Genomic DNA, 13,347 nt, shown 5'->3' with positions numbered 1-13,347 from the left:
CTTCTAAATTCTAGTGAGTGCAGGCCCAGAGATATCAAATGCTCCTCCTATGTTAACCCTTTCATTCCTGGGATCATTCTTGGGAACCTCCTTGGAATCCACCCTTCTTTGTGTATTCCCCTGATCTGTCTAAGTCCTTCTGCAGACACCTAGCTTCTTCAACGGTCTCTGCTCCTTCACCTATCCATATATTGTCCAAAACTTAGCACAGAGCCATTAATTCCTTCATCCAAATCATAATGTGAAAAGAAACAGTCCCAACAGTGACCAGTAGTCACCCACAACCAACAAGAAAAGAACCCCTTTATTTCCACTCTTTGCCTCCTGGCAGTCAGCCAATCTTCTATTCATGCTAATATCATTCCTGTTGTACCGTGGGCTCTTAGCTCATTAAGCAGCCTCAAATGTGGGACCTTGTCAAAGACCTTCTGAAATCCAAATAACCAACTTCCACTGACTCTCCTTTGTCTATCCTGCCTGTTATTTCCTCAATGAATTCCAACAAATTTATTAAGCAAGATTTCCTCTTTAGAAAGCCATGCTGGCTTTGGGCTATTTTATCATGTGCTTCCAAGTACCCCCAAAACCTCATCCTTAGTAAGAGAGTCCAACATCTTTCCAACCACTGAAGTCATACTAACTAGCCTATAATTTCCTTTCTTCTGCCCTCCTCCTTAAAAGAGTGGAGTGACATTTGCAAATTTCCAGTCCTCAGGACCAACTCCAGAATTTAGTAATTCTTGAAAGATCTCTTCACAATCTCTTCAGCTAGCTCCTCCAGAACCCTGGGGTATAGTCCATCAGGTCAAGGTGACTTATCTACCTTCAGACTTTGCAGCTTCCTAAGCACCTTCTCCTTAGTAATAGCAAATACATCATATTTCATCTTTTCTCTCAAGTCTTTTTTACTTGCCTTCCTTAAGGTTTTAAAAGCTTCCCAATCTACTAAGTTCCCATGAATTTTGCTATATTACATGCCATCTCTTTGACTTCCCTTGTCAGCCACAGTGCCTCATTCTCCCTTTAGAATATTTCTTCACCTTTGGGATGCATCTTTCCTGCGACTGCTGTATGTCCTCAGAAACACCAGCCATTGCAGTTCTGCCATGATCTGCTAGTGCCCACTTCCAATCAACCAGCTCCTCTCTCATGTCTCTCTAATTCCCTTTACTCCACCGTAATATTGATACATCTGTATTTTGCTTCTCCTTTTCAAACTGCTGGGTGAATTCTATCATATTATGATCACTGTCTTCTCGGGGTCCCTTTACCTTAGGCTCCATAATCAAATCTGAGTCATTGCATAACACTCAATCCAGAATCTAGAAGGCCCAACCACAAGCTGATCCAAAAAGCCATCTCCCAGGCATTCTATAAATTTCTTCTCTTTGGGATCCAGCACCAACCTGATTTTCCTAATCTACTTGCACATTGAGATCCTCCATAATTATCGGTTACATTACAATTTTAAATGCCTTTTCGATCTCCTGTTATAATTTATAGCCCACATTCCTGACATAAAGTGCCTAGTGGTTAGAATCAGACTGACATACTGTATGTTGGGAAATTTGTTGTTTTGCTGCAGCAGTACATTGCAGTACATAACTTTAAAAACTATAAATTACAATAAGATATGTAAAATTATGTAAAAATATGCAAAAAGAAAGCAAAAAAATATATTACTGAGGTAGTGTTCATGGATTCATTGTCCATTTAGAAATTTGATACTGGAGGTGAAGAAGTTTTTCCTGAAATGTTGTGTTTCAGGCTCCTGTACAGTACCCTTAATGGTAGCAGTTGAGAAGAGGGCATGTCCTGGGTGGTGGTGGTCTTAATGATGGATGCTGGCTTTTAAATGTGTCCTTGATGCTGAGGAGGCTAGTGCCCGCGATGACTTTACAACTTTCTGCAGCTTTTTCTGATCCTGTGCAGTGGCTTCTCCTTACAAAACTGTGGTGTAACCAGTTAGAATGCTCTCCATGATATATCTGTAGAAATTTGCAAGAGTCTTTGGTGATATACCAAGTTTCCTCAAACTAATGAAATTTAGCCACTGTTGTGCCTTCTTTGTAATTACATCAATATGTTGGGTCCAGGATAGATCTTCAGAGATGTTGACTCCGAGGAACTTGAAACTGCTCACCCTTTCCACTACTGATCCCTCGAAGAGGATTGGTGTGTGTTTCCCTCAACTTCACCTTCCTGAAGTGCTTGGTCTTACGGACTGAGTGCAACACCACTCAACCAGCTGATCAATATTTGCTCCTGTACGCCTCATCATCACCATCTGAATTTCTGCCAACAGTGGTTGGCATCAGGAAATGTATAGATGGCGATAGAGCTGGAGCTAGCCACACAGTAATGGGTGTAGAGAGAGTAGAGCAGCGAGGTGTGCCAGTGTTAATGATCAGCAAGGAGAAGTTATTTCTGATCTGCTCTGACTGTGGTCTCCCAGTGAGGATGTCAAGGATCCAGTTGCAGGAGGAGGTACAGAGGCCCAGGTTTTGGAGCTTGTTGAGTAGAACTGAAGGTATGATTGTGATAAACACTCTGTAATCAATAAACAGGAGCCGATGTGGGTATTGCTGTTATTCAGGTGATGTAAGGCTGAGTGGAGAGCTAGTGAGATTGCATCTGCTGTAGCTCTATTGTGGTGATAGTCATATTGCAGCTGGTACAGGTCTTCGCTTAATCAGAAGTTAATTCTGGCCATGAACAACGCCTCATCACAGTAGTCATGAAGTAGTCATGAGTGCAACTGGGTGTTAGTCATTGAGGCACTGGTATGACCGTCACCCTTTTGAAGCAGGTGAGACCCTCCAACTGCAGCAGTGAGAGATTAAAGATGTCCTTGAACACTCCCGCCAGTTGGTTGGCACAGGATTTCAATTCCCTACCAGATACACCATCAGACCCTGATACCTTGCAAGGGTTCACCCTCCTGAAAGATCATCTGACATAGGCCACCGATACGGAGATCGCAGGATCACTGATGCTACAGGACTTCGTAGGCATGTAGTTTTATTGTCCCATTCAAAGCAGCATTATGGAGACAAGTACAATCCTGATTATAAGGATGTTCATACATTATCCATATGTGGTGATGTGGTTTTTCCTTCATGTGCTCCAGTTCCCTCCCACATTTCAAAGATGTACAGGTTTATGGGTCACATGGGTGTAATTGGGCTTATTGGTCCAGTAGGACTTGTAACTGTGCTATATCTCTAAATAAGTTTTTTTTTAAAACACAGACTTACCTTGATTGCATTGTTTTTTCCAACGATGAGCTTTTCTTCCTAAATTATAGACTTCTGCAGCTTCTTAGCACAGAAGTTAGTCTATAGTTTCCCACATTTTGTCACCCTTCATGAACAGATGAATCACATTTGCAGTTTTCCAATCTGCTGATACTTTCACAAAACCTTCAAAACTTCAAAACCTTCTTTGAAAACCTTCAACAAATTTCTATCCCTGAAATCGACCAACAACTTGTTCATCTCAAACATGTTTTTCAATGATACAAGTGCAGGCTGTACACTTTGACCTCTCCCTACAGATTACACAGAAACTACAGAGATTATATCTCCAACACACACAAAATGCTGGTGGAACGCAGCAAGCCAGGCAGCATCTATAGGGAGAAGCACTGTCGACGTTTCGGGCCGAGACCCTTCGTCAGGACTAACCGAAAGGAAAGATAGTAAGAGATTTGAAAGTAGTAGTGGGAGGGGAAAATGCGAAAGATAGGAGAAGACCGGAGGGGATGGGGTGAAGCTGAGAGCCGGAAAGGTGATTGGCAAAAGGGATAGAGCTAGAGAAGGGAAAGGATCATGGGATGGCAGGCCTAGGGAGAAAGAAAAGGGGAGGGGAGCACCAGAGGGAGATGGAGAACAGGCAGAGTGTTGGGCAGAGAGAGAAAAAAAAACTAAATCTATCAGGATGGGTAAGAAGGGGAGGAGGGGCATTAACATAAGTTAGAGAAGTCAATGTTCATGCCATCTGGTTGGAGGCTACCCAGTCGGTATATAAGGTGTTGTTCCTCCAACCTGAGTGTGGAGGAGGACAGTAGAGGAGGCCATGAATAGACATATCAGAATGGGAATGGGACGTGGAATTAAAATGTGTGGCCATTGGAGATCCTGCTTTCTCTGGCAGACAGAACATAGGTGTTCAGCGAAACGGTCTCCCAGTCTGCATCGGGTGTCACCAATATATAAAAGGCCACACCGGGAGCACCGACGCAGTATACCACGACCAGCCGACTCACAGGTGAAGTGTCGCCTCACCTGGAAGGACTGTCTGGGGCCCTGAATGGTGGTGAGGTAGGAAGTGTAAGGGCAGGTGTAGCACTTGTTCCGCTTGCAAGGATAAGTGCCAGGAGGGAGATCGGTGGGAAGGGATGGGGGGGGGGGGGAACAAATGGACAAGGGAGTCGCATAGGGAGTGATCCCTGCGGAAAGCAGAAGGGGGGGGGGGGGGAAGATGTGCTTGGTAGTGAGATCTCGTTGCAGATTATATCTCCAAAAGTCAGGGATGGAAAAATTATATGACGTCAACAAAAACAAAACCTGGAGCTGACTGTGGCTTCAACCACTAACTACAAATTTGCAAGCTCAGAAATAAAGTTGAGGAAGCACAAGCCTTTTGTCAGAGTACCAAAATATGATCTTGTAAGTATTCCACCAGAATTCATTGATGGCCTGAACAATCTTTTCACTGCTCTAAACACAACTGATAGGACACAGAGGATTGTGGGAAAGTATTAAGATTGTTGTATACAAAATGTGTGAAAAGATTCTGCATATGGTGAAAACACAGAAGAGACCAAAATGGGTGAGTGAAGAAACTCTGGAAATTGCACAGGGAAGAGAGAAGCCAAACCTAAGGGGAAAAAGGTAGCAGTTGCAGTTCGCAATCAAGCTTTCCAATGTTCTAATAGGCAAGACAAAGAAAACTACTACAAAAATGTGTGGAAAAAGTAAAAAAAGGAAAATAACAAAGGAAGGACAAGATCAGTCTTCTTAAAGCTAAAGGAACTGAAGAGAAAATTCCAGCCTCGTGGGAATGCTGACAGATGCACAAGATGCCATGCTTAATGAAACTGAGAAGATCAAACAACAATGGAAGAAGTACTGTGTGTCATTATACCGGAAATATCAACTGGATCAGTAATATCATCCTAAATCTTCTAATCAGGAGCCGCCAGTGAAGAAGGAAGAAGTCGAAGCAATATTAAAAGCCCTAACGAAGAACAAAGTACCCGGTGTTGATGGAGTCCCAATCCCAACTGAAATACTACAACAATCAGACATAGCTGTTGCAATACTGGCAATGCTCTGTAAACTGATCTGGAAGACAGCATCTTGGCCAAGTGAATGGAGGAAATCAGTAGTTCTATAAATATTGAAGAAAGGTGATCCGACTGAGTGAGAAAATTATCGTACAATTGCCCTCATTCCTCACACCAGGAAGATTTTACCAAAGATTTTACCAAAGTTTAAGAGAAAACTTCACCTTATTTAGAGCAGGAGCCCCTTGACGTGCAAGCAGGTTTCAGCAAAGGAAGGGGAACAGCATCATCATTGCAGATGTGAGGTGGATTCTCGAGAAGACAAAAGAATTCTTGGAGGACATCTAAATGTGATTTATTGACTACAGCAAGGCCTTTGACTGCATCAATCATTGACAAACTATGGAACACATTAAGATATGTGGGTGTACTGGAACATTTGATCATCATGCATAATCTTTACATCAATAAAGAAACAGCGGTCCAACGTAACAAGGAAAAAAAGAATGGTTCAGCATCCCTAAAGGGGTATGACAAGGCTGTATTCTCTCCCACTGTCTGTTTAATTTGTGTGCCGAACAAATCTTCAGAGAAGCAGGAATATACGAGGAGAACCGAGGGATGAGAATTGTTGGCAGAATCTTAATAACCTTCATTATGCTGATGTCACTACGATACTGGCTGAAAACAAATAAGAACTGAAGCAACTGCTAAGCAACATCAAGTAACATAGCCTCAAGATGGGTTTGCACCCTAACCTGAAGAAGATTAAGATTATGACTACTGGCAATACAACTAATTTCAAATAAAAGAACATCTTCAGATGCTGGCAATCCGAGCAACATACACAAAATGCTGGAGGAACTCAGCAGGCCAAGTCGAAGGGTTTTGGCCTAAAACATCAACTGTACAACCAATTTCAATCTCAATGGAGAGGAAATTGAAGTGGTTGACAGTTTCAACTTACTTGGATCAATGCTTAACACTGAAGTGGTAAGCAGTCAAGAAATTCAATGAAAAATTTCCCTTGGTAGGACAGCTAAGAAAGATATAGAGAAAATCCTCAGGAACAGGAATCTATCTCTACATAAAAAAATTCGACTTGTGTGTAGGCGCTGGTGGTCTCAGTGACGTTATATGGATGTGAAAGTTGGATGGTAAAGGAGGAGGATGGGAAACATATTGATGTCTATGCATCTCATGGACCCCTCACAGAACAAACAAATTGAGGCTCATATGACAAGACTCTGCCTATTGTACTTGGGTACATCATGAGAAGAAACAGCTCCTTGGAAAAGGATATCATACTCGGCAAGGTGGAAGGACAATGGAAGAGAGGAAGGCCATCAATCAGATGGATGGATGCAATAAGGACAGTAATGTATGCGATGTTATCTACACTGAGCTGCCTTTGCAAAGATCAAAACTCATTTAGGGGAAACTATCCATAGGGTTGCCATGAGTTGACACTGACTCAATGGCACTTAACAGCAACAAGTCAATGCCTTCAAAACCCTTGGGGGGGGGGGGGGCGGTTGGGAAAACCATGGTGATTTATCCGCCTCTAGTCTCATTTCGTTTTTCCAGTACTTTGTCCTTCTTGATAAGTATTGTTGCAAGTTCTTTCTTCCTGTTTGAAACAAGACCATCTTGTTATCTTTGGGATGCTTCCAGTGAATCAGAATAAGAGTAAGGTACGTAATTGCTGAAAACGAGAAACCCCTTCACCACAGCACAGACATGGACCTGTTGGCCCATCCAGTCTCATCCCATTTCGCCACTTAGAACGTGTATACATAAGATACGTGTGTACTTGCATCCATGTATACAATTGGTCCACATGAACCACAGATAATTGTACATACACAAAAAATAATGCCACTACTTTTGGTGCACCATACAAGATTTTGTTTTAAAACGCTGTAATTGTTTGCTGAATGTACAACTTGCTAAAGATAACTGTTCCAACTTGCCCACTAATGTAGATAATTGCTATGATAGCCTTGATTATATACATCAAGCTAAAACCATGATCACAAGATATAGAGCAGAATTAAGCCCATCAATTCTTTTCTACCATTAAACCAGCAATTTTAACCTTTTTCTGCAACTCTTATCCCTCTTACTGACCAAGAACTTACCAATCTCTGCATTAAATATACCCATTGACTTAGCCTCCACAGCCCTCTGTGCAATGAATTCCACAGATTCACCACCCTCTTCATCTCAAAGGCTGTATGCTTGTATCTTTGAATCTTATACAATGGAAACATTCTTCTCATCTGCTCAGTCCAGTTATTTCAGTATTCGGTAGATCAATGAGATCTCCCTTCATTCTTCATTTGTATGTCACCACATACTACCCTGAGATTCACTTTCTTGCAGGCATTCACAGTAGAACAAAGAAATGGAATAGAATCAATGAAAAACTATTAAAAAAAAGACTGACAAGCACCCAATGTGAATAAGTAGTAAAACTGCAAAATATGAAAACAATGAATGAATGATATTGAGAACATGAGTTGCAAAGACCTTGAAAGTGAGTCCATAAGGTTGTGGATTCAGTTGAGTTGAGGTGAGTGAAATTATCCACACTGGTTCAAGAGCCTGATGGTTGTAGAGCAAGAACTATTACTGAACCTGGTGTGTCAAATAGCTCTTATCAGCTGTTAGTTGCAAGAAGAGAGCATGGCCTGGATGATGGGGTTCCTTGATGATGGATGCTGCTTTCTTATAACAGCATCTCTTGTAGTTATCTAATCTGTCCTGGGAACATCTGTCTCTTATTGCAGAAATCATTCTTATGCATCTTTCCTGAACCTTCATGCTTTTGGGGAAAGAATACTGAGAGCTAATAAATAGTTAATAGTCATAAGGATTGTGACAATGTGATAATGGAACCAACGACAAAGCCGAGAAGTAGAGACATAAAATGCTGAAACAATGAAGACACCCAAGTTTCACTAGATATGTTATAGCATGTATCCATTGTTATAAAAGAAATTGATTTGTTTTTTTGATTAGCTGTTGGGTTTGTGGATAATCATTTTGTTCTGTAATCAGGACTTAATTAAGTCTTCCTGTTGCTAACATTCTTTTGTTATAATTTAATTTTATTGGTCATCTCATCAAATGAAAATGTAAAACCTATTCCAAATTCATGTTCAGGTAGATCAGATTTGATTGATCCTCTGGTGCACACCAATTTTTAACAAATCACCCATTATTTTGAACATCAACTTTCAGTTTGGCCTTATACCTCACACCCTCTTAATAGTGTGGCATTGAAATACTTCCCTCAATTTTGTTGCCCACACTGCGTTAATAATTCCCTGAAATAAATACTGAACAGTTCATACTATGATCCAGGTTTGTCTAGGATTTTGTGTAATGTAAATACAACTTTTATGTTTAACTATTGATGTGAAACAGAACCAGTTAAAGAATCAAATTACTGCCTTGCTTTGCAGTTACAGCAAGAACACCAGCAAACAGATGAGGCCAACGTGAACAGCATCTCCACCACGATAAAGCAACGCCAACTCCGATGGATAGATCATGTCATTCGGATGCCTAACTCACATTTCCCAGATTGTTGACTCCCAGTTGAAGGAGAGACAGCAAGCCCCAGGTGGGCAGAGGAAACTTCAAAGATAACATCAAAATCAGCCTGAATAAATTCAATATTACATCTAAAACCCAAAAATACATTGCACTCAATAGATATACCTGGAAGAAATATGTTCAGGAGGGTGTTACGCTACGAGAGCACGGAGAACAAGTGGCAGATGCGAATGGAGAGACTGAACAACACAAAAACCCAACCCTTTACCCTTAGTACACCAGAATATATGGATCCCCTATCAGCCTCTACAGCCACCTAAGGACCCACCATTAGTCAACCCCTTAGCAGCGGTCCATAGATTCTTGACAAGTCAGGACATCAAGGGCTATGGGGAGATGGCAGGAAAATGGGTTGAGAGATATTAAATTAGTCGTGATGGAATGGTGGAGCAGACACAATAGGCTGAATGGCCTATTTTTGCTCCTGTCTTATGGTCTTAGAAAACATACTCAACTCGACTGATCACGCTACTACAACAAGGGTGATGTAAGGTACAAAGCAGACAAATAACTTGGAGGCAGAAGTAAAGAGATCAGTAGAACTAACATTAAGGGCTGAATTCATGGTGGAGGACAAGGGTTGAACTTCAAAACAGAATTAAATCTACATCAAAGAATTTTGAGGCCCCATTTCCTAGCCTGCTTTGTCGATCCATCTGTTGTTTCATCTGGGTGCCAAGTCTCAAAAACTGTCAACAAAGTCTGAATTCCACATCAAAGGAAATCCAGTCTAATCTTGGCATCAGGTGTTTATCATGCATAGGACACACTTTCACTATTGCTATAGGAACTTTGGAGGCATCAGGGAGCTCTAACCGAAATGTAAAAGGTAAAAAAAAACACATTATAGGTAAGTGCAGAGGTAATAGGGACATATTTCGTTGAGTGAGCCACAGTTCCAAAGGACTAAATTTCATAACACAAGAGATTCTGTGATTCTGGAAATCTTGAGGATCTTAGTAAGTCTTAGGCATCTATGAACTGTAATGAACAGCCGACATTTTAAACTAAGCTCCTTTATCAGGACTGGAAAGGATTGAAGAAGAAGGCAGAGTAAAAAGGTATGGCTCCAGGGGTAGGCTACAAGCTGGCACATGATAGGTGAGATCAGGTGAGGGGGAAAGTAGGTGTGTGGGGGAGGGTGATGTAAGCAGGTGGAAAGGGTAAAGGGCTGAAGAAGAAATCAAATAGGACAGGACAGTGGACCATGGAAAAAAGGGAAAGAGGAGGGGAATTAAAGGGAGGTTATGAGCAGGTGAGACGTAAAGGAGAGAGAGAGGATAACCAGAATAGGGAATGGAAAAAGAGGGAATAATGGGGGGGGGGGGTGAATTACTGGAAATTAGGGAAATCAATTTTTATGCCATCAGCTCGGAGGTTACCCAGATGGAATAGGAGGTGTTGCTCCTCCAACCTGAGTTTGGCATCATCATGGTAGAGGACAAAGCTTTTCAGTCCTGATGAAGAGTCTTGGCCCAAAATATCAACTGTTTATTCCCCCCATAGATGCAGCCTGACTTACAGTTTCTTTTTTTCCACCTTCTGCATTGCCCCATGTTCCCACCACTGAGTGAGTGGCTGCTTACATAGTCAATATGAAATAGGAGTGATGATGTCGTGCAGTTGCTGTTTCAGGAGCTCCAGAGTGCCTGAAGGGAATAAAGTCAGAAAATTTAATCAGTAATTTATTTCTTGAGAACATTGAGCAGAATAAGCACATTCAGTCCATTGAGCCTGCTCTGCCAATCCATCATGCCTGAGTTATTATCTCAACCCCCGTTTTTCTGCCTTCTCCCCATAACTTTTGATGGACTTTCTAATCAAGAACTCATCAACTGCCGCTTTAATTATATCCAATGATTTGGCCTTCACAATTATCTGTGACAATAAATTCCTCAGGTTACCACTCTGGCAAAATAATTACCTACTCATCTCCGTTCTAAAGGGAAATCCTTTTCTGAGGTTGTGCTGTCTGATCTTAGACTAATGGAAACATTCTCTCCAGCTAGGCTTTTCAGTATTCAGAAGGTTTCAATGAGATCCCCCTTCATTCTTCTAAACTGCAGCAAGTAGATATGTACACATGGATGTGAGAGTACACATCCGAATTCAGATAATTCTCAGCATCAACCACAAAATCTCATCTCAGAAGCTTATCAACGTAGAAAACTGACAGACACATATTGATCCATGATGTTTCACCCACACTTACTATTATAAGACACTGGAGCACAATTAGGCCATTTGATTCATTAAGTCCGCTCAGCTATTTAATCATGGTTAATCCTTTTTTCACCTCAACCCCAATCTCCTGCCATCTCCCCATATCCCTTTATGCTCTGAGTAACCAAGAATCTGTCAACCTGCCTTAAATATACCCAATGACTTGGCCTCCACAGTCACCTGTGACAACAAATTCCACAGATTCACCACTTCCTGGCTAAAGAAATTCCTCCTCATCTCCATTCTAAAAGGATGCCCCTCTATTCTGAGACTATGTCCTCTGGTCTTAGAATCCTCCACCATAGAAAACTTTCTCCTCACATCCACTCTATCGAGGCCTTTCAACATTCAATAGGTTTCAATGAGATTACCCCTCATTCTTCTGAATTGCAATGAGTAGAGACCCAGGGCCACCAAACTCTTCTCATACAAGACTTTCAATCCTGGAATCATTTTTGTAAATTTCTCTGAACCTGCTCCAATGTCAATTCATCTTTTCGTAGGTAAGGGGTCCAAAATTGCTCACAATACTCCAAGTGAGGCTTACTTTATAAAGCCTCAGCATTAAATCCTTGCTTTTATATTCTAGTCCTCTAGAAATGAATGGTAATATCACATTTGCCTTCCTCACCACTGACTCAACCTACAAATTAACCTTTAGTGAATGCTGCATGAGGATTCCTTAGTCCCTCTGCACTTCAGATTATTGAATCTCCTCTCCAAATGGAAATTAATCTATGCTTTTATTTCTTCTATTAAAGTCCATGACCATACATTTCCTGACACTGTATTCCATCTGCCATTTCTTTGCCCCTCCACCTATCTTCGTATTGTCAGCAAACTCGGCCCCAAAGCCATCAATTCCATCATCCCAATCATTGACATACAGGTGTCCCCACTTTACGAATGTTTGCTTTTCCCCATATAAATTTGTGGTTCTTCACTTTACGCCATTTTGGCTTAAGAAGGGTTTCATAGGAATGCTCTACCTTTGTAAAGGTGGCCGGGGGGGGGGGGGGGGGGGGGAAACACCCGTATAACATAAAAGGAATCGGTTCCAACACAAGTCCACCATTACTATCAACTCTGAATTGATAGAGACCACTGGAACCCAAATACAGCCCTTTACAGTCTGTTTAAGTGTTGTCAGAAGTGGTCTACATGGAAGAGTTGCTGCCAAAAAGCTTTTTCTCCAAAGTGGAAACAAAGCCAAGAGGCTCACTTATGTACAAACATATAAGGACTGGGGTGCTGAACAATTGCAGCAAGTGCTCTGGACTGATGAGTCAAAATTTGAAATTGTTGGCTCACACAGGAGGTAGTTTGTCCATAGAAGATCTGGAGAGCCCTACATGGATGAGTGTCAACAGCCAACACTGAAGCTCCAGGTTAGAGGCTGCATTTCTGCAAATGGAGTTTGTGATCTCTCCAGAATTAATGGAATCCTCAATGCTGAGAAATACAAGCAGATCATTTTCCATCACAAAATACCACCAGGGAGGCATCTGATCGGTCCCTAATTGAATGTGCAGCAGGACAATGACCCCAAGCACATGGCCAAGGTCATAAAAAACTATCATCAACAAAAAGAACAAGGAGTTCAGGAACAGATGGTATGCCCTCCACAGAGCCCAGATATCAACATAGAGGATATCTGGAATTACCTGGAGAGGCAGAAGTAAGTGAGACAGCCAAAGTCTGCAAGAACTGTGACAGCTTCCCCAAGACACTTAGAACAACCTTAACAATCAATTTTTTTATTAAACTGCACAACAGTGTACCTAAGAGAACTGATGCAGTTTTAAAGGCAAAGGGTGCTCAGCAAATATTGATTTGATTTTGCTTTTTTCACTGTTTACTGGGTCTTTATAGTAAATCTTTTGATACTCAGAAACTTTTCAATTCATTATTTTTGTAAGTACCTTCACTTTACAGAATTTTTTAATATGTGCCTGAGCTTTACACAGTACCGTATATAGACTCCAGTCTCATGGTAATCTTAACTGCTCTCTAAAGTGATGGAGAAAGTTATTAGATTAGTTATTTGCATTAACAAGCTGATGTACAGGTGTACCTAATACAGTGAGCGTATTTGTAAACTGTCACAACCCAGAATATTAATTACTCTTATAGTTAGTGGATATGTTGTATATCAAATCAAACCAAAACATTGCAATTTATTGTGGTCTCTTCCGATCCTAACTTTCTTT

At 41.3% G+C, this 13,347-nt stretch overlaps 1 long non-coding RNA gene across 1 annotated transcript in view; it reads left to right on the top strand.

Annotated features, from left to right (window-relative positions):
* The window catches only part of LOC132400774 (uncharacterized), a 13,617-nt gene extending 586 nt beyond the window's left edge, over positions 1-13,031 (top strand). Inside the window, exon 2 of the long non-coding RNA XR_009514361.1 lies at positions 8,761-13,031. This is a non-coding gene — a long non-coding RNA (uncharacterized LOC132400774). The remainder of the gene's footprint in view (positions 1-8,760) is intronic.
* The last annotated feature ends 316 nt before the right edge of the window (positions 13,032-13,347 follow it).

This window comes from Hypanus sabinus, chromosome 10 (assembly GCF_030144855.1).
Source record: "Hypanus sabinus isolate sHypSab1 chromosome 10, sHypSab1.hap1, whole genome shotgun sequence".
Lineage (NCBI taxonomy): Eukaryota > Metazoa > Chordata > Chondrichthyes > Myliobatiformes > Dasyatidae > Hypanus > Hypanus sabinus.
This window is presented reverse-complemented; position numbering and strand designations above follow the sequence as displayed.